Here is a 27088-nt window from a genome sequence, read left to right on the forward strand (position 1 = left end):
AACATTTAGCCTGCAATTGCCAAATGTATTGATTACGATCTACTTCTGCTCAAACGATAGCTCCCCATTACTTGTCCCGTTATATCCAAATTTCCTGAAATGCATTTTAGAGACCTTTATAATTGGGTCACTCTGTACAAATATAACCTTATTCCTCACTTCAGTAGGCCTAAAAATTCTCAGCTTTCACCTTTATGGGTTTTATTATACTCAGTGATAACAATGTTCCTTGACGTGGTCATTTGTAAATTTTTGGAGGCCGAATCTTTAAAACAAAGGGACCATTTGAGAACCAAAGGCTTACCACCGAGGGAATCTAGCCAACTGCCCAACATCCATGTAAATGGCTTTGTTCAATATTATGAAAGAAGTAACTCTAACTCTACCTAGAATCGTGAATACAGGAATGAGATGATTAAATACTTTTAATTATATGTTACTTTATTTCATGGAGTAAACAATATGCTACGATGGTACACTTAAATTTGAAACTATGCAAGACTTGGCATATATCACCCTCTAACGCATTATCAGTGCAGTTGCTTCTCGGAATCCTAAACTGTTATTTTTCTGTTGTTAACATTGCCTACGGAGCCCAGATTCCTTGCATGTAATTTTCCCTCTACATTCTTGCCAAATGAATGAATGAGTCAATTGATAAGAGGACAAAATGGAACTCAAATAATTTAGACTTAAGACATGATGAATTTAACAGCTACTTACAAACACAGGTAATGACTGAAACAGTCTATTAGATCCAGAAGACATAAATGTGTGGGAGAGAAGCAAAAAAAAATAAAATAAAATAAAAAAAAATAAGTACTGCCATGAATGTGCTAGATTAAGGGTTTCTAGACAGGTAGACAGAAACAACACTACGGAAAACAAATACAAACATTTCGCTTCAAAGAGGTAAGAAGGGCTTCTTTCTTCATTTTATTATTTCTCAAGTAATATGAAGTTAAATAATTAAATTATTACACAATAAAAGCAATTGATGATATAATCTTAGCATTTCTTCTGATCCTTGATAATGGCTTTATTTGATATTGAAATCAGACTTCCTGTTTACCACATTGAATCTAGCCTATTTTGCTTGATTTTCAAGGTCTTCTAAAATATGGACCAACCCGATGTTCCCAAATCTATTCCCTTTTCCTACTCACCTGAATGCCTGGTACTCTAGTCTAGTCAAGGAGCATCCTTAGTGTCTGCCAAACTGCCCCGTTGGTTAGTATTCCCCTTGCAAAAGACAAAGGTATGCATTCCATATTATGCCTAGTACAGCCATGGACACATAGCAGGAATTCAACAAACAATTGAAGTTCAGCCAGCAAAATTAGTTGACAAGTATTGAAAAATCTGTACTATTTGTTGAGAACTTGCTAGGTATAGTTGAGGATTCAAGTGTAGACTACATAGGCTCTTTCCTCATGAAGTGAGTTATTTGTCTTAAAGCAATGAGCAGTAAAATGCAAAACAACACATAAATAGGTGCTAGATATCATCATACAATTTTTTTGCAGTTTTTATGGTCCTTGACTTCATATTAGGAGATTATTCCTTCTTCAGGAACAGCAGCACAATTATTGTATGTACCCATCAGTATTTAGGTCCACATAATTACACACATAATTGAATAATGTTGTGCAGAGCAATTATGCATTAGGAATTTGAACAGTGGTGAAATTGATGGGGGGCAAGATGGCCAACTAGAAGCAGCAGTGATTAGAGGTTCCCATCGAAAAGATCCAAAACAGCATGTGAAATCTTCACTGGCAACCAAAGTATCGAGGTTCTGTCATCAGGACCGAATAGACAGCTAGTGTGACCCACGAAGAGGAAGGAAGAGCAGTGCGGTGTGGCAGCCCACCTAAGAGCCACGTGGGGTAAGGGATTCCCCTAATCCCAGCCAAAGGAGGTGGTGAATGAGCATGCTACCCAGCCTGGCAAACAGTGCTTTTTTCATGGAACTGTACAACCTATTAAATTATCTCTTGATCCAAGTGGATCTCTCGATCCTATTTACGTGTTGTTTTGTATTTTACTGTTTATTGCTTTAAGACAAATAAATCACTTCTTGAGGAAAGATTCTATGTAGTCTACATTTGAATCCTCAACCATACCTAGCAAGTTCTCAACAAACAGTACAGATTTTTCAATACTTGCCAACTTTTTTGCTGGCTGAACTTCAGTCGAAAGATCCCACTTGAGAGCCAATGCCATGGGGTCCTTGGGCCCCAACCATGGAGCCACATAGATTCTCAACACCCACTCAGCTAGAATTGGCCTAAGCCTATCAGGCTCCTGGAGGAGGGGCAGCCATAACTACTGCTACAGCTGCCTGTGGTCTAAGCCATCTGAGCTCCTTGTTGGAGGGGGCAGCCAACACTGAGGCTGCAGGGCTTCCCTGCAAGAACTCCACCTCCAGCTGGGGGCTCAGGGACAGAACTCTAATCTTGGTGGGCCTGAGCCCCTGGGGGAGGGCTGGCCATAGGCTCCATGGACCAGCAGACTTAGTCTTTTCTTTTGCTAGCTCTGGGGAATCAGGACTGCCCAGAGGAGTAGGTTTTCCCACAGTATAGCACACCCCTTCCACCAAGGGACAGCAAAAATGCCTCATTTGAAGTGCCACACAACTGGGTGAGACTCCCAACAGGAGTTTTCAAGCATTCTATACAGGAGCATTTCTGCTGGCATCAGCTTAGTGCCCCTCGAGGTCAGAAATCCCAGAGTGAAAAACAAGCACCCATCTTTGCTGTCCTTCACAATCCTCGAGTCACGTCTTCAGGCATGGGAGTGAACCAGATGAATAAGGTCTGAAGAAAACCCCCAGCAAACCACAGCAGTCCTACAGAAGTGGTGCCTGACTAATGTAAGAAAAACAAAGGAACAGAAAGCAACAACAGCATCAACAACAAAAAAAAGTCCCTGCAAAAACCTCATCCAACTGTCAGCAGCCTCAAAGATCAAAACTGGACAAACTCATAAAGATAAGAAAGAATCAGTGAAAAAAAGGCCAAAAACCCAAAAGGCCAGAGTGTCTCTTCTCTTCCAAATGATCACCACAACTTTCCAGCAAGGGCACAAAACTGGATGGAGGATGAGATGGACGAATCGACAGCAGTAGGCTTCTGAAGGTGAGTAATAACAAACTCTGCTGAGCTAAAGGAACATCTTCTAACCCGACACGAAGAAGCTAAGAAACTTGATCAAGTTTAGAGGAGCAGCTAACTAGAATAAGCAGTTTAGAGAGGAACATAAATGACCTGATGGAGCTGTAAAACACAGCACAAGAACTTCATGTTGTATACACAAGTATTAATTGCCAAGAACTTTGTGATGCATACACAAATATTTATAGCCAAATCAATCAAGCAGAAGAAAGACTATCAGAGGTGGGAGACTGTCTTGCTGAAATAAGACAGGTGGACAAGACTAGAGGAAAAAGAATGAACCAGAATGAACAAAACCTCTGAGAAATATGGGACTATGTAAAAAGAATGAACCTATGACTGATTGGAGTAACTGAAACAGATGGGGAGAACAGAACCAAGTTGGAAAACACGCTTCAGGATATTATTCAGGAGAAGTTCCCCAACCTAGCAAAAGAAGCCAACATTTAAATTCAGGAAATACAGACACCACTAAGATACTCCACAAGAAGACCAACCCCAAGAAACTTAATCATCAGATTCTCCAAGGTCAAAATGAAGGAAAAAATGTTAGAGAGAAAGGCCAGGTCACCTACAAAGAGAAGCCAATCAAACTAACAGCTAATTTCTCAGTAGAAATCCGACAAGCCAAAAGAGAGTGGGAGCAAATATTCAACGTTCTTAAAGAAAAGAATTTTCAACCCAGAATTTCATAGCAGGTCAAACTAAGCTTCGTAAGCAAAAGAGAAATAAAATCCTTTCCAGACAAGAAAATGCTGAGGGAATTTGTCCTGCCTTGCAAGAGCTCTTGAAGGAAGCACTAAATATGGAAAGGAATACCAGTAGCAGCCACTGAAAAACACGTGAAAATATAAAGACCAATGACACTATGAAGAAATGGCATCAACTAGTACAACATAACCAGCTAGCATCGTGGCGACAGGATCAAATTCACACCTCACTGGATTAACCCTAAATGTAAATGAGCTAAAGGCCCCAATCAAAAGACAGAGACTGGCAAATCGAATCAAGAAAGTCAAGACCCATTGGTGTGCTGTATTCAGGAGACCAGCTTCATGTGCAAAGGCACACATTGACTCAAAATGAAGGGATGAAGGAAAATTTACCAAGCAAATGGAAAGCAAAAAAAGTAGCGGTTGCAATCCCAGTCTTTAACAAAACAGACTTTAAACTAAAAGATCCAAAAAGACAAATAAAGGCATTATATAATGGTAAGGGATCAATTAAACAAGAAGAGCTAACTATCCTAAATATATAGGCACCCAATACAGGAGCACCCAGATTCATAAAACTTCTTAGAGACCTACAAAGAGATTTAGACTCCCACACAATAATAATGTGAGACTTTAACACCCCACTGTCACTATTAGACAGATCAACGAGACAGAAAATTAGCAAGGATATTCAGGACTTGAACTCAGCTCTGGATCAAGTGAACCTAATAGACATCTACAGAACTCTCCACCCCAAAACAACAGAACGTACATTCTTCTCAGTGCCACATGGACACTTGCTCTAAAATCAACCACATAATTAGAAGTAAAACATTCCTCAGCAAATGCAAAAGAACTGAAATCATAACAGTATCTCAGACCACAACGCAATCAAATTAGAACTCAGGATTGAGAAGCTCACTCAGAAATCACACAACTACATGGGAATTGAACAACCTGCTCCTGAATGACTCCTGAGTAAATAACAAGATTAAGGCAGAAATCAAGAGGTTCTGTGAAACCAATAAGAAAAAAGAGACACAAATCTCTGGGACACACCTAAAGCAGTGTTAAGAGAGAAAGTTATAGCACTATCCACAATAGCAAAGACATGAAACCAACCCAAATGCCCATCAATCATAGACTGGAGAAAGAAAATTTGGAACATATACACCATGGAATACTATGCAGCAACAAAAAGGAAATATGTCCTTTCCAGGGGCATAGGTGAAGTTGGAAGTCATCATCCTCAGCAAATTAACAGAACAGGAAACAAAACACTGCATGTTCTCACTCATAAGTGGAAGTTGAACAATAAGGACATGTGGACACAGGGAGGGGAATAACACACACCAGAGCCTAGTGGGGGGAAGGGTGACGGCAGAGGGAGAATCAAGACAAATAGCTAATGCATATGGGGCTGAAAACAGGTGCAGCAAACCACCATGGCACACATACACCTATGTAACAAACCTGCACTTTCTGCACATGTATCCCAGAACAAAAAATAAATAAATAAAATATAAACATTTTTAAAATGTAAAATATTTTTTCAAAAAGAGTGGTGAAATCAGCTTTGGAAGAGATATGTCAGCAATTTTTAATACAGGTTTTAATTTAGCTTAAGCCACATATTAACATACAAAGGGAACAGTGCAACATGCTAGAGTAGCAAAGACATTGGCTTTGAAGTCAGAAGATACACACTTAAGAGTTGGTTCTGGCCAGGCACAGTGGCTTACACCTGTAACCCCAACACTTTGGAAGGTTGAGGCAGGTGGAGTGCCTGAGGTCAGGAGTTTGAGGCCAGCCTGGCCAATGTGATGAAACCCCCGTCACTACTAAAAATGCAAAAATTAGCTGGGCGTGGTCGTGGGCGCCTGTAATCCCAGCTACTTAGGAGGCTGAGGTAGGAGAATTACTTGAAGCTGGGAGACAGAGGTTACAGTGAGTCGAGATTGTGCCATTGCACTCCAGCCTAGGCGACAGTGAGATTTCATCTCAAAAAAAAAAAGAGTTGGTTCTACTAATTGCTGGATAAGTGACCTTGTTAAGTCACTTAAGCTGAGACTCAGCTTCCATACTTTTGAAATAGCACTAAAGATAGCTTCTCTTCCTCTTGTCTCACAGGGATGTCTAGTCAGCAAATTAAGTCATATGGGATGGAGAGGAAGTTTTGTAAGCATAATAGTACACCGGTATATGTTATCATGTTATTAGCTATTATTTAAACTCTTTAGCTACTAGATGAGAATACAAACTTGTTAGAAAATATTCAAGAAGAGTCAATTATCAACAATACAATATCAGCTTAAAGGACATGAATGCTTTTTCAAAGGAATCATACTGAGTCAGAAATATTTAATTCATTTATTAAATCTTTAATGACAGATGAATTTTGGGAGGAGCTCATTAAGTTACTAGCGGCACCAAGCTGAATTATCTTCTCCAAGCTTAGCAACTTAGAGAAGATAATTATACTTTCAAATGACCTCGAAAAATAAACAGAATTAATGGAAATAAAAATTTAATCAGTACAAGTAAAGAAAGGAAAAGCAAATCATACAAAAATGATGTTAAAGATATGGTTACAGGCAAATACAGCATAAAATAAAAGATAGAATTTCAGAGGATCATACATGAGTCACTAATGCCATGTTAATGTCTAAAAATGTGTTGATAATAAAGTGAAATAGGATTCTAGCAAGTGGGAGTTACTAGACCATCTTCCCACCATCCTTAGGATTTTATCATTTTGAAAAAAAAAACAAAAACTTATCAAACACCTACTGCATTTGAGGCACAGTCGTAGAGAAATGTGTCTGATCTGAGGCCTTAAAAATGAAGTATGGGCTCCCTGGATGGGATCCCAAGAGAAGAAGAAAAATGATTCATAGTTTGCAAAATAAGGTCTCTGAGTAAAAGTTAAAAGGATTAGGTTTATTTAGAGTGCAGCAAGGGAAAGCAGGGTTGTGGAGGTTGGGTGAGATTAGCAAGTATCTAAAATTACTAGAAAGAACATAAAGATAGAATAAGAGAAAATTCCCTGCATGCATCTGCCAGGAAGTTTGTCTTGGACAACATCAAGAGGCTGCCTGCCTGAGCCTTGTGAGAGTAGCACCATTTTGCCAAAGAAAGGCTTCTTGTTACCAGTGTCCTGGACAACCGTGTGTTCAGTAAGTGCCATTTCAAGCGGATAACAGTTAAGTTTACATTGATTGAAATTTTTGGTTGAACCCTAATTTTTCCCAACTCAATTTATGAATGCTTTAGTGCTGTCAATATCTTTACATCTTCTGAGTTTTCCATACTCTGTTCCATTATCCAAGCCAGAGGCCTAGGAGTCAACCTTGATTTCTTCCTTTCATTTTTCTCCTAATGGTCAATTAAGCATGAAGCTTATTTTTGATTACCTTCTAAATTCCTCTTAAAAGCTTTTGTCAGCTGGGTGTGATGGCTCATACCCGTAATCCCACCACTTTGGGAGGCCGAGGCAGTAGGATCCCCTGAGGTCAGGAGTTCGAGACCAGCCTACCAACATGGTGAAACCCCGTCTCTACTAAATATATAAAAATTAGCGAGGCATGGTGGCAGGTGCCTGTAGTCCCAGCTACTCAGGAGGCTAAGGCAGGAGGATCACTTGAACCTGGGAGGTAGAGGGTGCAGTGAGCCAAGATCATGCCATTGCACTCCAGCCTGGGCGACCAGTGACAGTCAGAGTGAGACTCAGTCTCAAAAAAAGAAAAGCTTTTATCTTCCCTCCAGCACAGAGAGATTGTAATTCTTCTTATTGACTCTCACCTGGACCACTGCAACTGCTTTTTAATTGGTATGTGTGCCTGGAGTTCTGGCCCTCCCAAATTTTCTTCCAACTACACACCCAGTGACGTATCGAAACTGTAATTCTTTACTAAACTGAGTTACTAAACAGTCATCCCACTATGTTCCAGACTGTGTTATTCTGAGAAACATTTATGAAACAACTGGATGCTTGGCACAGGTGTAAAAAAAAAAACTGTCTAATTTGAGGCCTGGACCCATATAAGGCCTTTCTAGGTGGATTCCAAAAGAAGCAAGATTCTTCAGTAGCTCCCTATCACCAACAAAATTAAATCCAAGCTTCTTAATGTTCAAGATTCCCCTTGGTCTGGCCCCTCCCAGCACTCTGCTCTCAGCAATTGTTTCTCTCTTTCTCACACGTACACTCCAGCAGCGAGTTTTTCCCACCCCCTACTTTTGCTTCTGTAGCCACCCAGCCTAAAAGGCTCTTTGTTCTTTGCTCAGCTTGCTCCTTGGGATCCTTAATAGTCTCTGTCAGGAATGTCTTCTGGCCCTATGAATTAAGACACCCTATTAGGGTTCTACTGCCCATGAGTCTCCATCTCTTAATTACCTGTTAGTGTGATCATCTCCCATAATGAGTGAATCCCTTGAGGAAAGGGCCTTGTGTGTATTCCTTGGGTCTCCTAAGCCCTTCTCAGAGCACCTGATAAAGTGGATGCTGAATGAATTTTCAAGGATTTCTAAAAATGGCAGGAATGAAAGAATGAAACTATCATCAGTTCTTTTGTAAAGCATTACCAAATAATTGATATTCTAGCAGAACCGCATAGTACCTTCATGTAAGGTATGAAGCCTTGATTTAACTGCATATATCTGGTAAGTTACATTAAATGTTTCTTTTCATTTTCACCAGTCTAAATGGAGTTAGAATGAATGGCTGAGAACACAACAGATACCATTCTTGAATGCAAAAACAAGACAAAGCACAAATTAGGATGACTACGGTGAGACGTTTTATTCGTCTTAGTTGAAAAACTTAGAGTTGAGGCTGGGGAAATATTAGAAATGGTATGAAATTAAAGTAAAATGGATTCTTTTAATAGGAATAAACTTAGTAGAAGAGTATTATTATTATTATTATTTGCTACAAAATGGCAAGGTCTTGCATCACTTGACCTCTATTTACCTCTTTACCATTACATTACCTTGCTCTACTTTCTTCCCAGGACTACTTTCTCAGTCCTGGGACTGCCAAGAATGATACGAAGGTCATGCATTCGAGCACTCAGCCAAGGAAGTGACGGGGCCGAAATGCAGCCCACATGCCGTTCAATAATCCATGTGTCCTGGTGCAGTCTGCACCCAGTTTGAGAAAAAGGTGTACGGAGACACTGAGTAGGCAAGCTGGGCTCTGACTCACTTACCTCCTGTCCTGATGCCCCATGGACCTTCTCTCAGTGTCACCACAAAGCCTTTCATGAATGCCTATACCTCTCCCTGGGATTCTCCTTGTTCTCTTTAGCTCATTGTTCATACTTCAATTTGAGCCCCCTTTCATCAGGGAAGTCTAACCTCTACGACTAACTAGGACAGTGCTCCCATAGTCAGTAAGCTTTCATCAAACCACAAACTTCTCTGTCATGTTTCCAGGTTAATGATTGTACAATTGCTAGATTGATGGCTCTCCCACTATATTGGAAGCTCTATGAAGGCAAGGATGGAGTCCATTTTTACTACTACTGTACCCCCAGAACACATGGTGTATGTTTAATAAACGATCATGGAATTAACAAAGTAATTCATACAGAGCACATGGGGTATATAAATTTTGTTGAATTATTGAATTTCTGTATTTCACTCCTAAGTGATTTAGCTGATATTAAAAATAAAATAATAAAAATCAAGTATGACATTCTAATTCCTCTACACATCTTGGACATGATTGGCTTGAGATTTGGTTTGTATCATCATTTCATAAGTATAAACTATATTCGTCTTCAAGGTTTAGTGTTAGGGGAATAAATCCATACTTGATGTTAGCATCTTAAAGATCAGAAGCATAAAGTTTAGTTAGTTTAATCATCTGTCAAATCAGCAAAAGTTTAATGCTTTTATATACATGCTTTCCCTACAATTTGCTGGAATAACAAATGTAATGCTTTATTAAATAGTGAAAATAATATGAACTTTCAATAGTGCAGACAAGCTGATTATAACTGTAAACCACGTGCTTATATACTTTGGACTTTTACAGCTTTTAATTTATCAAAGGAAATAATTAGCACACTTTGTGGCAGCTAGTGATGGAATTTATTCATTTGGAAGGCCATGGGTTTCCTGTCATTAAAACTACATCATGTCCTTCCTTTTCTATTAAACTTCCACTAAGGGCAGTAAGAAGTCACTAAAAGGAAATGAAGAGTTTTTTTGGCAATGTTTTTGTACAATGATTTAATACTCTTAAAAGATAGCAAACCTATAGTGTATGCCAACAAGTATATTATATAAGATGCGGGGCCCAATTACCACATTATTTCCTTTATTTGAAGTTTCATCTGAGACTCAATTAACTGTGATTTGCAAACTCTTGTCAATAAATTCAGTTTCTTTTTACAGGCTAATGCATTTTTTGGTTTTTCATTAGTAATGTTTCACTCTAGCAAAGGAATAGATTTAGATTCCATAACCACTGTATACAGCTTTATATGTCAAGGGATATTACTTTCTTCTCCACATGATCAATGGCATCTCATTAGTCAGAGAATCACTGTAGTTAAAGCTCACACATATTTTTTTTTTTTGGTCACTGAAAGGATTTTCAGTGAGATTAACTATTAATTCTTATCTTTCTTCTGCTGAGATAGTACTAAGGTTTGATCTCGACTTTGTTCCAAATATTAGAACCATAGCTGTTAATAAATGCTCTCTAGCTTGGGAAGGTTTAAATGAAATGCTTGTTTTCCTGAGGCTTAAAATGGGCCTGACAGGGAGGTAGAATTAGCCTCTCGCCTCCAGAAGTGGGTGGTCCTTTAAAGCTATACTCAAGGTACACTGTTGGTAAAGGTTTAAGTCTCCGTTGTCTGACAAAGTCGGTGCAGGTGAAGGAAACTTCACAGAGTACATGAAGGGTCTGTTTGGCTTGACTATAAACAAACAGTTGGTGAAAATGCTTCAGACAAGTTCATAAAGTCCTTTTGCCTGGTACATGCTAAGAGACAAAACTGCCCTTAGTTCTTAAAATCACTGAAATGGAAAAAACCACCACACCCTGAAAACTCTGTTAATTCTTAAGCAGAAAAGAAAAAAAGCCACACTTCAAATTTGCTCCCATTCCGTAGGCTACCCCATTACAATTTTATCTGGGCAAGAACAATGTCTTTGGAGTTATTAATAGTACATCAATTTATTTTAGACTAATTGTAGATTTACAGAAGTGCTATAAATAGAGTACATAGAGTTCCTTTCACCCAGTTCCTCCCATTTTTAACATCTTACATTACTACAGTGCATTTGTAAAACTAGGAAATTGACATTAGTATGTTAACTTTAGGAAATAATAAATTAACATAAATTTTGTAATGTTTGTAAGTCACTTTTTAAAAAAAATGGCTTTGCATCAGTACAGAGGATATTTTACTGAATTTCTAAGGATAAGTCAATTTTAACAGTTTTCTCTGAGCCACTTATATATACACCAGGTACTGATACTGCTGCTGAGTTTGTAAATTAAGATGTAAGATCAGAGCTTGGTTAGATTGTCATATTGTCTCCTTTAATTTGGAAAAGTAGAAAGAGGCTAGAGAGAGACTCATAAAACAGGCTTTACGACTCTCTTCAAGACAGATATAGAAGTCCATGCTCCAATCCCTTCTCCCAACTTCTGCAATTACATTTCCGCAGGAAGAAAGAAAAGAAATTAGAAACAGGATAATGTAGTCTTAAATCACCATTTTTAGCCTTTGCCTTCTTGTGGGAGCTCTGAATTTTTATAACATGTCCCTCATATTGTATGGTGTGACACAACGAAAAACACAACTTGACCCTTCCCCAATAAAAAATAATTTTGTCTGACATCCTATAAAGCCTATGCATGAGTCTATCCTAAGCTCCCATGTCTCCTCCAATTGGCAAAAGGAAAACATTGTAAACATGTACGGTAAAGCTAAAGATCTCTTTTAATACAGTCTACAAAAAGCTAATCACAAACATTTCTGGCTGGGTGTCAATTCCTAATACTGAACCAGTTGAAAATGTGGAACATTGGGACATTAGAGATTGTCTTGATTTGTTTCAGTTGTCTCAGGATTCTAAGTGGTGTAAGAGTTAGAGTATTTGAATTGAAATATTCTTATTAGAATAAGAACATAATGTGATCAAGTTCAGACCAAATCTGAACTGCACTAGCAACAGCCTGCTTCTAACAGAAAGCTATGGATCTTGACGTCGCTAGAAGTGGATGTTGGGTGTAACACATTACAGTGTTTTTCCCCAGAAAGCACAGAATAGCCACAAGCTTTCATCATCAACTCTTATCTTGGGCATCAGCAGCGCCAAGAAAGCTGGCCCTACGTGTCTGAATGCACGTGGGAGGATACACACAATCTCTACTCCCACTGACTTTGATAAGACAAATCCTGATGAGATCAAGAGTTAGGAGGATTCATGACTCACAGCTAGTTTAGCTCATATGCAGCTTCTCCAAGTATTTGCACTCTATAATGCCAACAAATGAATACAGAGCTAACATGAACACAAACATACAATGTCACTATTTTTCATAAAATATTTCATAGCGGTTTGGCACACAGTATCCTGAGGTCTGCAAAATTCAGCGAAAGTCAAAGATAATAGGCCAAGGTGTTTTGCATCTCGTTTCCAAGTCCATTTCTAAGGTTGGAAGGAGGGATCTTGCCCTTCAAAATGAAGAGAAATAATTATGTATTCTGTGATATAATTAAATACTACTTCTAATTACCATGTGAATGCCTCTACCTAATGTAACCAACAAAGGCACCAATATGATATGTTTTAAATGAAGACTTTATATACAAGGAAATGCCATAATCTGTATTTTGTTCATGAGTTCGAATTATTATTTATAATTAAATAAATATGTAATTATTTTGTAATTAAAACAGAGCATTAATCAAGGGTAGGAAATCTGGGTTTTAACCTACCTCTGCTATTCTAGGTGTTAGTCTTAGATGCATTCCCAAATGCTCTATGACTCAGTTTTCTTCTCTGACAGAGAGATAGATGAAGAGAGAGGAAGAGCAGAGAAATATATTAACAGTAGCTACTTTACATTGCTGGAATTAAACCTAAATTTTCACCATCTGTATATACTGAAATCAGATACTCTGTAGCAAAATCCAGGGACACAAACAAACATAAAAAATTTATTTTTTTTACTTCCATCAGAAGAAATAAATTAAGAAACCAAATCTAGTTTGGTCTATACCAAAGTGTAAGTAAACAGAAATGCTGGTTTCCTAAGCATTTTAGTCTTACATAATAATACAATAAGTAAGTAATTCTCTAAACTAATAAAAATTGATCAGTCTTTTTCTGAACTATGAAATGCTGACATTTGCTGTCTCTGAATACTCAGGCATAGAACTCAGTGTTTTTAAAACTTGTAAAATATTTAAAATATGGAATTTAAAGTTCTTTTCACATAAACTAATGTGATTCGCAGTTCCTAAAGCATGCTGTTGATGTATCTTAAAGAAAAAGAAAACAGTCTTTCAGCAATTATGGTTAAGGATCTCCAAACTGAAACACATGTGGCTGAACGCCATTCATGTCACCAGCCCACACCAGTCTGGTGGTGGGGGAGGGAAGGAAAAAGAGGAGATAAATGGCCTACATGATTGATTTCAACTAAGACCAAATCTTGGAGGACAATTATTGGATTTACCACTGTTTGTTTTTGCAACTTTTCGGAAATTGGCAAAAAAAAAAAAAAAAAATGTTTACGAAGTCGAAGAGGCGTGTGGCAACTAAGTTGATTTCCGAGGTAAGTGATGCTTTTTTCAAAAACTTCTTTTCTTAATTTACCTTAACTGGTACCAGGCATTGGAAATTATTCTTGGTAAAATTATCAATCATGAAATTAACAATATGATGATGCAAAATATTGTCAGTGCATGTTTCCCAAATATATGTATATAATATATATGTATATATATTCAAGCTCTAGTATTATTTAGATTTTTTAGATTATCTAAGCTTACATGTACCTTTAATTATCAGACTTAAAAAAAAAACAGAACTAATCCATTTTGTCCAAAGAGAGGTATTATGTCTAATTAATATATCAACATGTCTCTTTCTCCTAAAACTGACAAATGCTAAATGCTTTATCAGTCTGGCACCAAAAATGATGTTGTCTCTGAATTTTCCCAGACTGCCTTGTCTGAAAAGCTACATGAAAAGCTTTAATGATCATATATTAGGTGGGAACTTTAACCTTCTCTGTACCAGGTCAATTGAGTAGGTAATTGGAAAAGTCAGTTCCACTTGTAATCTATTCAAAAGGAAACTAAGATTTACACAGAATGTAGTTTTCAGTCATAGAAATAGTGTGGGGTTCTATACAAAAAAAATACAACACAATAATTCTGCATATAAATTTTCATTTATTTAATTGTATTAAGGTTAAAGTACTGAAAAAAGAATAAAAGGCACAGATTGGAAGAGAAACTTTATAAATTCTCTAGTCTCTTCTGAAAATAGGAAAAATTAAATTTAATTGAAAATCAAATATAAATAATTGTTATTGACAGCTGATTTTGTGCCTGGCGGCATATGAAACTTTTTACAAAAATTATTTTATAAAAAATCAGTAAAGTTCGGGCACGATGTCTCATGCCTGCCATCCCAACACTTTGGGAGGCCGAGGTGGGTAGGAGTTGGAGACTACCCTGGCCAACATAGTGAAACCCTGTATCTACTAAAAATATAAAATTAGCCGGGCATGGTGGTGCATGCCTGTAATGCCACCTACTTGGGATGCTGAGGCAGGAGAATGGCTTGAACCTGGAAAGTGGAGTTTGAAGTAAGCAGAGAGTGAGCCATTGCACTCCAGCCTGGGTGACAGAGCAAGACTCTGTCTCAAAAAAAAAAAAAAAATCCAATAAAAGGAAGGATTCCTATGACCATATGATAGCTAATATCTGCATGAAGTTAATAGAGTAGCCGTGGTGCCAGCTACCGCGCTTTCAACTACCACTTATTAGCTGTCTAGCCTTGGGCAGATTAAATCACCTCTCAGTATGTCAGATTTTTCCATCTCTGAAATAGAAATGATATCAGTGCCTCCCTCAGAGAGATGTTGTGAAGAATAGATACAATTTGCTGGCATATAGATGTTCTATAGAAGTATTTTTTGTTACTGTCTTACAGATAATGAAACAGATGTTAAAAGAGGCTTTACAAATTGCTCCAAATCACAGAGTTCAATGACAGGACAGGTCCAGGCATCTCTGTCCTCCAGGAGCCTATAGACTAGCAGGAAAAGCAAGGAAGAGAAAGAGGAGTGCACGGCTCTAACTGCTTTAGGAGCGTGACATAGGGGCGTTCCAGCATGCTGAAGAGTGAAGCAAGAGAGGGCTTCCTGTTCAACAGGGACTGCCTGGAGGAAAGAGAGGGAGTTGGGGATGTTTGCCAGAAATGGGCACAGGCACAGTTGGTGCACAACAGCCAAGTCACTGAAGATTTGGCAGCAGTCACCTGTAGTACTGACCATGTTTTCTCTGGAGCCATTGGAATGATGCTGAAGGAAGAGATGGGACCTGAAAAGTGCAATTGTCTTCTATGATTCGTTGCCATTTGAAAAACATGCACCTATCATTGTAGATGAGTGTTTTTATGTGTAATATCTATGGTAATTTAAAAATATATCTGAAAACAGAAATTCAGCCTTCTTATGCTTTTCTATTTGTTGCTAATAAGTACTGTTTAAAATAGTCTGAAAGGGAAATTATGTTAATAGTAAAAACATTTAGATTCCACTGCCTTTTCTGACAATCTTTTACTTGTCTTTATGTCAATGTCTTTTACTTTTATTACAATCTCTGTTTTCAAATATTTAACAATTGAGAAAATTTTCTGACTCAAAGTGTTCATAACTGTATAATAGTCCTCACATTCTTTAGTAAATATGACTGAATGAGTTAATATGAAGTACGTAATATACCAAACCCAATAACTGGCAACTAGATTATTGAACTTTCTAAAGGAAATAGATTATTTTATTGATCTTATTGCCTTTAGGATACAAACAAAATTCCCATGTACAGCCAGTAAGGTCTGACATGACCTGGCCCTGGCAGTCTCTATAGCCACATTAAGCACCTTTTCACCCAAACCCCTGCAGCCCCACCATAGCAACCACCATTCAGTTGGAGGCCCTTTCCAGCCACAGGGCCTTTGAACATACTATTCCCTCTGTTTGGAGTACTGTTTTTCCCTACGTCCACCATTCCCTGTCAGTCTTTCAGATCTCAGCTCAAGCATCACTTGTTCAAGAAAGTCTTTTGCCAATCATCAGGAAAAGACAAAACAAAAACCTCCTAAGTCAAGTTGTTTTCTTCTCCTTCCTCCTCCCCTTCCTCTTCTTTCTCTTTTTTCCTCCTGTTCTTCCTCTTCTTTCTCTTTCTTCCTCCTGCTCTTTCTCTTTCTTTTCTAATGTGTTCTATCTTATTCCTTTTTTCATTCAATAAACAGATACTTACAGCAATTACTTTACTGCTCAGTACCCTTCTATGCACTGAGAATATAACAGTGAAGAAAATAGGAATGCTCCTGATTCAAGGTCTCCTTCATTCGTTTGAATCACATTTTCCCCTTAGCTGGCCTGTAAGTTCCCTGGCATGCGGCAAAGGGCAATGTTGGTGTTATTCTCCTTGTTTCCCCAGAATCTTGCAGAGTCTGGCTCATGGGTAGCACCTAATAAATATTTATTGAATAAATTTAAAATGAATAAATAAGAACAAAATGGAAAGTTAGCCTACATGCACTAAAAAAATGATTTAAGACAGTATAAAACTACAAAGCCAAAAAGCCTTCAAATCTAAGGCAAAGAGGACTGTACAGTCACCAGAGGAGGCTCTTCTGTATCTAGATCTTGTGAGTATCCCAATGAGGCACACCGTAAACTCTTACTCAACAGAAGCCAGAAGGAAAAATTCTGAGGCCCTTAAAGAAACTAGGAAACACTGTTAAAATTCCCAAAACGGAAGTACGAAGGCAGAGAGAAAGAGATGGATCCTCCGTATCATGTTTTCTGATAAAATAAGCAAATATTCATTTATGTATTTTTAAGTATTTTATTTTTAATTATTATGGATACAATATAACTATGTATTTATTGGGAACATGTGATATTTTGATACAAACAAACAATGCATAATGATCAAATCAACATAATTGGGATATCCATCACCTCAAACATTTATTATTTCTTTGTGTTGGGCATTCCAATTCTACTGCTTTGGTTATTTGGAAATATACAATAAATTATTGTTAACTATAGTTACCCTACTGTGCTACTGACTACTAGAGCTTATTCCTTCTCTCTAACTGTATTTTTTTTTTTTTTTTTTTGAGATGGAGTTTCGCTCTTGTTACCCAGGCTGGAGTACAATAGCACGATATCGGCTCACTGCAACCTCCACCTCCTGGGTTCAGGCAATTCTCCTGCCTCAGCCTCCTGAATAGCTGAGATTACAGGCAAGCTAACTGTATTTTTATACTCATTAACTGTCCCTTCTTTATCCCCTCTTGGCCACTATCCTACCTAGCCTCTAATGACTATTATTCTACTGTCTGTCTGTAGGAGTTCAGTTATTTTTAAGCTCCCACTTAGGAGAAAGAACATGCAAAATTTGTCTTTCTGTGCCTGACTTATTTCATCTAACAGAATGTCCTTCACTGCCGTCCATGTTGTTTCCAATGACAGAATTTCATTCATTTTATGGCTGAATATTACTCCATTGTCTGTGTGTGTTTGTGTGTGTATACACACATAATTTACCAAATTATCAATAGATTTTGTGTCAATAGATACATATTTATATATAACCCATTTTATTTAGCCATTGATAAGCTGATGGACACAGATTGATTCTATATCTTAATTATTGTGAACAGTGTTGTAATAAACATGGGATTGCAGATATCTCTTCAATATACTGATTTTCTTTCTTTTGGCTAAAATCTTAATAGTGGGATCACTGGATCATCTAGTAATTCTAGTTTTAATTTTTTGAGGAAACTCCAAATTGTTCTCCACAGTGGTTTTACTAATTTACATTCCCACCAACAGTGTACAAGAGTTCCCTTTTCTCCACATCCTCACCAGCATTTATTATTCCCTGTCTTTTGAATAAAAACCGTTTTAACTGGAGTTATTTACTCGTTTAATAATTACTTGTCACTTTTTATGTCTTAAGCACTCTGTTGGTGTTTCTGGAGAAACCGTGGTCAAGGAGTAAAGCAACACCATCTTACCTGTTTTTCTCTTAATTCCAGGCATGGATTCACCTGTATAGTTTCTTACAGTATTGCAAGCCCTCTCAAACTCATATCACACTGTCTGATACATAATAGATCAATAGAATATTTTGTTGAAGAATACATTGAAAGTTTCCAAAGATAATACAGGAACCCATTAAAAATATTAATAATATTGATCACAGAAATATTGTCAATTCATTTGTCATTAAAGGTGTTTTATCTCTCAGTGAATTTTTCTTCTCTGTTTAGGGATTTAAAGAAAATTTTTTTGCCTCTTATTATGTGATAGCACAAGGGACTCCATGAAAAACCAGACAAAGAGCTCTTCTCTGATTGTCTTGCACACAGCCAAGCTCCATGGAGACATGAACCCCTCCTGTCTATCCTGACCCTTTGTTTCTTCCTTTATTCCTACCATGGCACAATGCCTGTCCTGGCTCAGGAGTCAGTCACACGGGAATCCCAGCAATCAGCTCTCTATTTCGGAAGGGACATATATATGTTCTCTTGATTTGTATTCTTCTGGAATCTTCAACTCTTAGTCATTACCTGTTCGTTTTGATAAAAATTAAACCAATCTGAATAAAGATGAAAAAGTAATATCAAATAAATCTCTAGACCTAAATAAATCAATTTAAATCTCTAGACTTATATTTTAAATAACATACTTTTAGTAAATGCTGCTTTCTGCTCTATCCCTGACTCGTGGCCACACCCTACCCAACCCTTCCATTGCTATCTCTAATTTTTTTGTGTTCTTTTTGTAATAGTTAGATAAGCTAAGCAAAAAACACATTTTTCATGTGTATGCATATTTTGCTACTTGCATTTGCTACTGTATTAAAAATTAGTATTTTAAAATTTATTTTCAAATGAAATAAGTGGTGAGGACATATGTAAAAATGTAGTACAAAGGGAGGTGAAAAATATTAGATTGGATTAATATTCATTAACAAAATGAAGTTGACATAAATATCATGAGAAAAGAACAAATTGAATCATAAGTAAATAGCCCATATAAAATATTATGAAAAATATTTCAAGCATATCAAGTACCAAAGGTCAGAAAGAAACAAGAAGCTCTCTGAGAAATGACAAGGCCCATTTATTGATAGAAGAGTAATCACAGATATCATTAAATTAAATTAATCAAGAAGGCAAAAAGCCAGTGCCAAAAACAGATGTGAGTTTTTTAAACCAGAAAGCAGACATGGAAAGTATGAAAATCAGGATCATAACAAGCATAGCAATGAAGAATTCAGAAGCTAAAATGCAAATATCTCCCTCATTCAAATCCAAATATTTCCTCTATAATACATAGAGAATGAGACAAAAATAAAGTACCAAAGGCAGAAACACAGCTCTAGAAAGAGATTTATTATTGTACTCTAGCATAAATACACAAATTTCTGACCACATGGAATTATACAAAAATATAGAATTTGATTAGAATCCTAACAGCTATCATAACAATGCTTTTGTCAATACTGGTGGTGTTAGGAGTCGTGTCTATATTGACAAGATTCAGCAGTCTTCTTATAACTGGATTTTTCAACCACAATCTGCATCAACACCTACAAGAGAGGAAGAATGAACTGATTTTTGATTTGTCTGTGAATATCTGTGTGTTTACTTTTTAATTTAATTATATTCACTTGAAACTTTACTTGAAAAGCTAATTTCAAGTTATAAAAAGATTACTTCTGAAATCATAATAAAAATGTGCCTGATGATTCTCCAAGAACACCACTAAACATATCTTTCTCTTGCACTTTTAAAAAGTATTCCCTTGGCAAATTCAGAGGTTATCTTTTCCACTTTTCCTTGAAGTTGACTACCTTCTTACTTGAGTAGAAAAGCTTCCTCATTGTATTTCATGTATTTTCTGATAAGGGAGGCAGACTTGGAATGGGTTAAATCTATATATGTCCTGATTTATAGTAGTTATGACTAAAGCTTCTAAAACCTCATGTATTTTAAATAGAATTTATCATATATTTTAGCAGAGAATCATTCAGTTTGCATGAAACAAAAGAAAAAATGTATTTAATACAAATTCAGGTTTAAGAAAAAACACTGTTTCACACAATCAATTCCTGAGTATTTCATAATAGACATAGTATACATTGGATCAGACCACAGTGGTTTTGCTGTATTAAAGTCAAATATCTTTGTAGTTAAGTAGAGAGAAGTTGACAAGGAGATGACTGTAGGGACCTAAATTATAAATTTAAATAAATTTTGTGAGCCTTAGTAAAAAGACCAGAATCTTTTTAAGTTATTACATGCAATTCATAGACTGAGCCAAAGCTTGTGAAACTTCCATGAAAGTGAAGTTCTCTAAGTAAATTCTTAATCAAATAAGAAACATAAGAAACAAAATGAGAAGGGAATAGTTAACCAATATTAGCAACATAAGAGCAAGCAAAGTTTTCTAACTTCAAAATTCACCTTCCCAGTAGCTTTTTACCCATAATGATTGACATATGGAATGAAAGTGACTTTTACCACTTAGTACAGGAGAAAGAAGAAAAGATTGAATATACTGTCACTTGACTAAGTAGGATTCAAGAGTCAAAGAATTCAAAAATGCCATATTTTTTATTTCTTAACTAATTTCTTTCGATTTGCTCCAAATACTATTGCATTTATGAGAAATTATAGGAGATTCATTTAATTGTTCCTTCATTATTCATCAATAATGAATAATGATACAGGTAGCTACAGGAGCATAACAAAAACGTGGTAAATCTGAGAGAATCATAGCTATGTAGAGGATACAAAAATAGCACACAGAGCTCCAGAAAACACAAAGCAGGTCAGGTGTGACATGGATTCTTTAAGCACCCTCAGCACACACAAAAAAGGGTTATGTGTATTTACCATTCACAGTCCTAGTTTTGAACCAAATTGGGTTGTGTTTTGCCTTCTGGTCAGTCTCACATTTTTATTGCCATCTCACTATTCCATCTATCGCCATACTTTTCTTAGCCATGATCTTGGCTCTTTGGAATATAAATCTGGGCAATTTTACAGCTATGCTTACCTAGATCATGTCTGCAAATATTCTTTAAATTTGTCTCAGCCCAGGGGACCATGCTGTCTAACAGTGCCCAACAATGTCAGTCCTATCATTTATTTCTTTGTCAAATACTTATTGAACATTTATTAGGTGGCAGGCACTGTTCTAGCTACCAAAGAAACAAAAGCACCCAAGCCATATTTAAAACAGCCTGACTGTAGAATTGAAGCAAGAACGAAAATTAAATACCTATAGATTTTTTGTCAACACCTAGACTTAATTCACTTCTATTCTACGTGTTCAACAGAAAAGAAATATTTTGAAAGTGGTTTGCTGACCATTTCTCAAGAACATAGATAAATATTGATTGTGGCCACTAGAATAACAGTGGAAAGTGTTCACCTATGTGTTCTCCCATCTTCCCCCACCTCACTCCAACTCAGAAGGCTAGATAATTTCACCTTGTTAGCTTAACAGAGAGAATCAAGTAGAAAATAAAGAACAAAGAAAGTTGATTCTTGACTTCTGAACTTCAAAAGGTGAAGTCTTGTCATGTATACCCATATGTCTGGCAACAAAGATAATATTAGATGATATAGTTAAAAATTGAAAATGTCTTTGATGATGTTATGCATGAATTGCCCAAGTTTCTATACCATATGAATACCTTTGAGATTTAGAAGATTATTTACTAAATTGGATGTTTCTCCTCGCCTTAGGAGAGAGAAAATCCCTGGGTGAAAATGATACATTTAGTTAGAAATAAAGTAGTAACATGCTGATGAATGTGTCTTAAATAAGGTTTGAGAAATCTGAGACTAGAGGAGCCCTGTGCTTAACTTTATAGAAGCCAAGAGAGAGGGCATGACTCAATTTGCTAGGACTTTTGAATTCTTGCCTATTAAAGGGTAAAAGCAGTGGATTAAAATGGTGGCATGATGTGATTTGGACAAGAAGACTTGACATTGCTCTATGGATATAAACTTAGAGACCAAGGTAAACTGAATTCAAGACTCTGAATTTACTGGGTGAAGTATGGGTGAAGGGAGTGAACCTTACTTTGAAGTGACCATGATTTAATTTCTACCATGAAGCGAAATAAGTGCAGTGTGAAGTTATATTATAGAAAAATAGTTTTTTGTATACCTGAGTTTGTGGTCTGAAGTACCTTACCTACAACATGCAGTAAGAATTGTGTTACACCTCACCAAGCATTTATAGCTAAATGAAAAAGAGAATTTACAATAAAATGAAGAACTTAGAAAAACTGTAAAGAATGAGGCTTTTCTCCATGCCAAAAGATCAAAAGTTAAATGAAAAAAAAATGATAATAATAAAGGCACACTAAAATAAGTACAGATTTTTGGTGACATAAATTGATACAAACTCCCACAATAATTCAATTTGTAAGGATGTATTATAAACAAATAATAGAAAATATATGCAAATCTGTTTATATAAAAATGTTTATTATGGCATTATTTATAATTACCTACAAATTGAAGCACTATGGATATCCAGCAACAGGGAGTTAAATTTCTATTCCTGGTGAGGTATTATATAAACAGCCATTAAAAATTATGACATTTAGGCCGGACGCGGTGGCTCAAGCCTGTAATAATCCCAGCACTTTGGGAGGCCGAGGTGCGTGGATCACGAGGTCAAGAGATCGAGACCATCCTGGTCAACATGGTGAAACCCCGTCTCTACTAAAAATATTTAAAAAATTAGCTGGGCATGGTGGCACGTGCCTGTAATCCCAGCTACTCAGGAGGCTGAGGCAGGAGAATTGCCTGAACCCAGGAGGCGGAGGTTGCGGTGAGCCGAGATCACGCCATTGCACTCCAGCCTGGGTAACAAGAGCGAAACTTCATCTCAAAATATATATATATATATATGACATTTAAAACTGTGAGATATCATGGAAAACTGTTAAAGAAAGTAGTTCAAAATAGAATAAAATATATGCTACATATATATGAGGGGTAAAATATATATAGATGTTATATATATTTATATGTATGTGTACATATATAATTAAATTACTTTTATATTACAACCGTATTTACGTCTATTTTTTACTTTTAGTAAAAATAAATGTTAGTATCTCTCCCCATACAGACACCATTCAAAGCCTATTAGTTTGTTTTCATCATTGAGCCTTCACTTGATATTGACTTAATGCTATATGAAAATTAAAGATGTAGCTAATCCATAATTTTATATATTTTATTTTACTTCATATTCAATGTCCTCCTTAATTACAAGTCTCCATACGAAACATGCTGAAATTGCCCATGTGAAAACCTTGCTAAACCTTGGCCTTGGCAGTCAACATACAGTTCTAAATATTGTAAATACTCTCTCCCATTTTAAAAGAGGAGCAAATGCCTTGTTCATGAAATTAAATAAAAGCCACTGTCAATATCATCAACAGGGTAATGAATAACTTGTTACCAGGTTCTAATAAATCTTTGAAGTATATTTACAAGTTGCAGATTAGGCAAAATCCACACCACAGAAAACAAATGCACAATAATTTGGACCCACAGTGATGACATTTAATTTTATTCAAGACAGACAAATCTTTTTCAAGGAAAAAAAACTGGCTTTACATAAAACTGAAAATGCTTCTGAATGAATGCTGGTTTAAAAACCTAATAAAAGTTATTCAACCTTAGATAAAGACAAAACCTTATTGTCACAAGATCTTATGGAGGAAAAACACGTTTTGAATAATTTTATTGTCCGTATCATGGATTCAGAAGCAACTGTACCATTTTTCCTTGGGATAAAAACATGTTTTTAAACGAGTTTCAAAAAAATCTCGATTTTTACTGGACACAATGGTGCATGTCTTTAGTCCCAACTACTCACTAGGCTGACTCAGGAGGAACACTTGAACCTAGGAGCTCAAAGCGAGCCTGGAAAACATAACAAAACCCTGTCTCTTAAAAAAAAATTAAACCCTGAGTTTTTAACATATTTATGTAAGAAATACTAAAAGATTAAAAAGCAAAACTCAAATAAAATTTATTCACAATATCATATCAAAATAGTTGATGTTAACATATTAGCTTATATTTCTGGAGATTTTTCAAATTTTTCTGAAGTATTTTTGAAAACAGAAGGCAGTTATTTTAATTTCCCTTATATCATTCAAAATTTCAGACTTTTAGATGAAGCATTATTCAAATGAAATAAATGCCTATAAAACATATTTTGTCAGACTTCTAGATAAATGCCTATAAAACATATTTCTTTTCTCATTCTAGACTCAATAAGTTATCATTTATTGAGGACCTTTTTTGAGCTATTTATTATATGTGTGATCACTACATTTCCCAAATTGTGGGTTCACAAACAGAGGCCTTCCGTTATCTTCAGAAAAAACTTTCTTAAGATGAAACCTTATTCTAGCTCTCCAGTGGATTTAAGATACACAATTAAGTGGGTCCCATATAAGGCTAAAATTTTGCCTAAAAATTGTACTAATGCCTATGAGGAAGTCCCTAAATGAGAAGAAGAAAGTGTGAAGAAAAATTATGATAAAAGGCTAAGTTTTTTTTAAAAGATGATTTTTTTAAGTAAAGAAAGAAAGGTTAACAAAAATAACAATTGACTCTTAAACCTCTATGTCTCACCTTTTTTCGCACTTCAAAATCCCTTAAGTCTTTGTTATTATAAACAGTGCAGCAATGAACATACATGTGCATTGTCTTAATAATAGAACCATTTATAATCCTTTGGGTATATACCCAGTAATGGGATTGCTGGGTCAAATGGTATTTCTATATCTAGATCCTTGTGGAAGGGGTTAATTATTGCAGGAGTACATTTAATGACTTTGTCACCCATCCTCTCTGATTCTCTCCTGCTCTATTGGCCTCCCACCTTCTGCCATGGGATGACATAGCATGAGGGCCACCACTAAATGCCAGCACCATGCTCCTCAATTTTCTAACCTTTAGAACAATGAGCCAAATAGACTTCCATTGTTCATAAATTACTAAGTCTCTTTTGTTATAGCAACATGAAGTGGACAAAGGCACACAGCAATTCTCATAAATTATTATATTAAAATATTATTAAATACAAAAAAAACTCCCTTAAGTCTGAAAATTTGGCTTTCTACTAAAAAAAAAATTTTTTTTGAGACAGAGTTTTGCTCTTGTTACCCAGGCTGGAGTGCAATGGCGAGATCTTGGCTCACCGCAACCTCTGCCTCCTGCGTTCAGGCAATTCTCCTGCCTCAGTCTCCTGAGTAGCTGGGATTACAGGCACATGCCACCATACCCAGCTAATTTTTTGTATTTTTAGTAGAGACAGGGTTTCACCGTGTTGACCAGGATGGTCTCGATCTTTTGACCTCATGATCCACCCACCTCAGCCTCCCAAAGTGCATTTCTAAGCCATCACAAAATTTAAAATATTCTAAGCGATGATGGGCAGGACTGTCACTAACAGCAGAGTCCAAGTAATTCACATCATCCATTCTTCCACCAGACTTTCAAGGCAAACTTCAATCTGGCATCTTTATCATTTCCAATCTATGGCACCAACTTCCTCCCTTAGGCACACGTCTTCCTTCTCCCCCAGAAGTCTACTTTTTCAAATGCCAAGTCATGTGAATGTTTGCTCTGGCAATAACTCAATACACATGTTCTGCTTCTCAACCTCCAGTGTTTCCAAGATAACCTCAACCCCTTCTGACTCTGCAGCCTTCACATCCAACACATATATCTAAGACATCACAAATTTGCAAACTACTAAATTTAATGCAGAAATAGCAAGTAGAAGATGGAAGGAAATACAAACTGAGGAAATACAAACCTAAAGATCCAATTTGTCCCCTAACCAGGAGAATTATTAGTATAGACTCAAGATATTTAAAAGAGAAGAGAGGTTAGGAATGATAGTAATTGAGAAGAAAGGAAAGGTGCTATGATTTGAACATATCCTCCAAAGTTCATGTGCTGAAAACTTAACCCCCAGTGCAATGGTGTTGATAGGTTAAACTTTTCAGAGGTGATTAGGTCATGAGAGCTCTGTTTTCATGATTGGATTAATGTAGTTATCACAGGAGTGGGTTTGTTATTTTGAGAGTGGTTTTGTTATTGTGGCTTTTTATAAAAGGAGGTTCAGCCCTCTCTTGCTCTTTCTTTATGGGATGCATTTACCATGTTATGATGTAGCAAGAGGGCCCTCACGAGACACCAGCCCTTCAATCTTGAATTTCCCAACATCCAGAACCATGAGGCAAATACACTTCTATTGTTTATAAATTACCCAGTCTGTTATATTCTGTTGTAGCAACACAAAATAGACTGACAAAATAATTATATGCACGGCACCTCCCATCTCTTCAATAGGTTTTCCACGTGGAAAGAAGATCTCCAGGAGAATCTCCCTGGATACTGGAGACTGACACTGAATATAAGAAACTAGTCTCTGCTTCTTGTTTCTTTTGCTAAGCCAAACTTACTCAGCACTGCCAGACTTCATAGAAGTAGCATGTAGCATAGCAAGATGGGAGAGAGTACAGCTCACCCTTGGTTTCCTGGGGTGCCTTGTTTGGCCTGGTGATAATTCCTAGGTCTCTTGTGGGACTAGAGAAGGTTATAGAAGGTAGTAGAAGGAACAAACTGTTCTGACAGCAACCGACTTCCCCAGAATGTAATAGTGCCAGGTAAAGTTACCTTAGCAGCATAGTCTGTGGGGTATAGAATGGATTCCCCCTCCATTGGACAGGACACCACTGTGTCCCTATAGGATCATCTCCCACAGAAACCACGGAGGTGAGTGGTGAGGTGGTGGCCCATCTGGGTGCTCTAGGAATATCTCGTGACGAATTAAATAAACTCAGATCAAAC

Source organism: Callithrix jacchus, chromosome 3 (assembly GCF_049354715.1).
Source record: "Callithrix jacchus isolate 240 chromosome 3, calJac240_pri, whole genome shotgun sequence".
NCBI classification, from domain to species: domain Eukaryota; kingdom Metazoa; phylum Chordata; class Mammalia; order Primates; family Cebidae; genus Callithrix; species Callithrix jacchus.